Source organism: Cryptomeria japonica, chromosome 10, assembly GCF_030272615.1.
Source record: "Cryptomeria japonica chromosome 10, Sugi_1.0, whole genome shotgun sequence".
In the NCBI taxonomy this organism is placed as follows: domain Eukaryota; kingdom Viridiplantae; phylum Streptophyta; class Pinopsida; order Cupressales; family Cupressaceae; genus Cryptomeria; species Cryptomeria japonica.
This window is the reverse complement of record NC_081414.1, coordinates 697,897,726-697,901,491: the sequence shown is the minus strand read 5'-3', so window position 1 is coordinate 697,901,491 and position 3,766 is coordinate 697,897,726. Positions and strand designations below refer to the sequence as shown.

At 33.5% G+C, this 3,766-nt stretch overlaps 1 long non-coding RNA gene across 1 annotated transcript; it reads right to left on the bottom strand.

Moving 5' to 3' along the window:
- Positions 1 to 1,654: 1,654 nt before the first annotated feature.
- LOC131859570 (uncharacterized) lies at positions 1,655 to 3,086 on the bottom strand. The gene is made up of 3 exons (XR_009359238.1): positions 2,934 to 3,086; positions 2,650 to 2,780; positions 1,655 to 2,520 (listed from the first exon to the last, which is right to left on the bottom strand). It is a non-coding gene; the product is annotated as an uncharacterized LOC131859570 (long non-coding RNA).
- Positions 3,087 to 3,766: the final 680 nt, after the last annotated feature.

The following is a 3,766-nucleotide window of genomic DNA, read 5'->3' as shown; positions in this document are numbered from 1 at the left end:
TAATGATTGACATTCAAGAATTCACGTTTCACCATCACAGTATTAAATTGTTTATTAACTAGCAATTGTACTTTAGTGTGCAATGGGTACGCCGAAAAGAAGTGGAAGGTCAATTTAAAAAAATATTATCTTTAGTAACACAAACAATGCTTGGAAAATTGTTTTGAGACCATTGATTCTAGCGTGAGACAATTTCCCGATAGAGAGTTCCTCCCCAAGGAATAGTAACAGAAATGAAAATATATATTGGATGTGCAATAGTTACGGCGATAGCAAGATATGCTTTGGGTAATATATTGGAGGGTAGACAAAAGTTGGAAGAAACAAACATTGCCTTTGTTAGGAGTAATTATTTAGGATATATTTGAGTTGATCTTGAGATATGGGGAAAAACTAAATATGAATGGATGCAACTTATAATTTAAATTGTCAAGCTATGCAAGATTTTTTTGTAATACAAAATGTTTTGGTTAATCATTGTCTTTCTCCACTTCCTTATTCAAACTTTGGTGTGAGGGATTCGATTTGATTTAGGATGTTTATGAAGTGGAATACTTTGGGTAGATAATCTGACAGAAAGTCTAATGTTCCTTTCCCACTTAAATCGAGACATTCATTAACCTCTCCATTTGTGATTGATTAACGATCTAGGAGGAAATAAACTACCAATATAGTGGTACACACGAGAAACAAATCTGCATAAAGTATACACACATTAGAAATCATAGATGAATCGTTGAGAGAGTTTTATGGTGTAGAGGTTTCAATTATGATAGAAGATATTCAAAGAAACATTATAGTATGTAATGTTACTATTTTCTATTCCCTATCCATATTTAACAAAGTTTTGATTTCAAGATTAGAGGAGTAGGAGGGGCAACTGCACCATTAGAAAAAGTAGGCTATTCAAATCTGTAAACTAACTTTCGTGCATCTTGTGTGAGAGGAAACATAGGTTATGGTCACAACTATCAATACAATATTGTCAAAATATTAGGCATTAAACAAACAAGTGCTATAACAACTATTGGAACGCTCTCAACTACTTAGTCCTTTTCCCTATGAAGCCATCGACAAATACACTTATGAGAACCCGACATTTGTAGTGTCAACAAGACAAGAAAAGTCTTTTTAATCAAACTTACCTTCATTACCTGTACTGCATGCATCTCAAATTCAAGTTCTTGCAAGATGATAGTCAATCTTGAGAACCAAAAGGTATAGATCAATCAAATATACTGAAACATTGAATAAGAATTTGGATATGAGAATAGCAGCGAAGATATGGTGAGATTTGGTAGGCATGTCTAGTGCTGAATAAAGAGTTTGTGAGGAAAAAAAATATAATGGGTTTGATTTTTATGATATGGAATAAAAAGAAACTGTACCAATACTAACGATTTCCAATTTTGTAATATGTTTGGATGCATTAATGGGCCATGGTAGAAAATGATGGACAAACTGAAGCAAAACAAAGTGTTACCTACTTCAACAATGTGCAGATCACTAACCAAGTAACCAAGTCTTACATCCTAATTAGGTTAATCTTGTAAAATGTTTCATTAAATAAATCCATATTTCAATAACAAAACATACAATTGTGTCACAAAGTTTTTAATGCTTCCTCACCTCCATGTGGTCAGAACTACAACAAGGAAGTGTGTTATGGCGTTCATGTTCCTAACCAAAATCCCTTTCCATTACACTGTTATGGATATTCATACCGTGGTAAAAAGCTCCGATTTTGGCACAGGCAGGGAGGATGCTGGCAAAGATTTTGGAGTTTTATTTTATAGCTGCCAATTACACTTGCTTAGAAGTTTCTCAAGCCTTATCAACAAATCCGTTCTGTGCACATTTTGTCAAACAGCTCACATGCCTTATCTATGCTTCCACATTTTGCATAATGTCTACCAAGGCAGTCACAATTGCTTCCCTTATGCTTTGATCGATGCCCATACCCTGTTCGAAAGCTCCCAATTTGGCGAAGGCAGGGAGGATGCTGGCAAAGTTTGTGGAATTCTGATTTACACCTGCCAATTGCATTTGATTAAATTTTTCTAAAGCTTTATCAACACATCCATTTTGTGTGTATCCTGCAATGATTGTAGTCCATGTGATGGCATCTCTTTGAGTCATTTCGTCAAACAGTTGTTGTGCCTTTCAATTCTTCCACATCTTATATACATGTCTATCAGACAATTTCCGACCATATCATCTGACAAAAACCCTCCTTCCATTATGCTTTGATAAATCTCCATACCCTGTTCCAAAGCTCCCATTTGGGTATAGGCTGGGATCACGCTAGTAAATGTGGCTTATTCGGTTGGAAACCTGTTTGTTGCATATACGAATCAGTATGACTACCTCGTTGGGAATTGAACTTTTCGATCTCGGCATTGAGCGGCTGAACTCACTCCGATTCCTCTGCACTCCCAGTCATCTCCCATTTGCCGTGCCCTGGATCACGATCGTTGTGTTCCAGCCTTGTTTTCGCAAACTTCATGGTTCCAGAAGGCACTGCAAAACTTGAGGTTAAACAAAGCAAAATGTTGCATTCCACGACATTCAAATGCAATATTCTTACCTTAATTTCTTATGAATGTGAAAAAAAATAAGAAAAGGGGTATATGACTGAAAAGATTTAACTGTCGCTAGTAGCAGTAGCAGGAAAGAGCAAGCAAATACGCAAAAGACGCTGCTCGAAGTCACAAATTTGACAAAAAATACTCTGTTTTTCTCTTCTTTGAAAGATTTTCTCTTTTGTCAAACAAAGGATTCTGAAAAAAAGGAAATAATTAGACAAAGAAATTGTTCCTGCACTGCTGATCGAGCAGAGAGGGAATAATTTGCTGAGTGAAATCCAATAAAGAGGAATTGAAAATTGTAAAGCCCTTTCAAAATACTAGAAATGGAAATCTTAGCTAGTTTACCTGTACTTACTGCTAACACCGGCCTAATGACGAGACAGGTGAAGTAGCATCGTAGCATGGAAGGGAGAAACTCATCTGATGGTCCAAACAAGTTGAATTGTCTTGCATGCTCTCTCAGACTATATCTACCATCGATTACAAAAGTTAGCTTGTTCATTTCATATCAGAGACGCTTTCGGCGTAATGAAGATAGTGATTGTTCATGAACTCATCTTATGTTATTTTTATTTATCGTTTATTAATTTAAAATTAATAATTAACATTAATCATTAAGGAGTGCTCATTAAATGGTTTGTTTTTTATGGACATAAATATTCTAGATTAATAAATAATTAAAGAAACATAATAAATAATCAATTTATATATATGAATTGAGATTGAAAATAATAAATATTTAATTAATTCTAGAAATTAAATGATTTTAAATGTGAAACTTGGTTCAAAAGTAAATGACCAAAATATAATGGAAAAGATGGTGAAAATTTATTTGCCAAGGTACAATAGTTTTAAGACTTGATAAAATAAGTATTTCAAAATATGCAAATAAACTATGCATTACTATATTTAAATCTTGTATGACCCTATTAAGATTTAAATATTAAACCTTAATATATTTTATATTTTATCATATCATCATTATGCTTATTAGATGTTGCAATCCATAAGAAGATGTACATGTTGACCTTATTTGAGTATCATGTACTAATAAATATCCTATTACCTAATCTCTAAACCAAATAGTTTTGAAGCATTTCATTATAAGTAGGTTTATTAAATTAGTTGTAGTCAACATGTTTGTTCTACTTATTATAAAAAAAGTTTTAGAGGTAGTG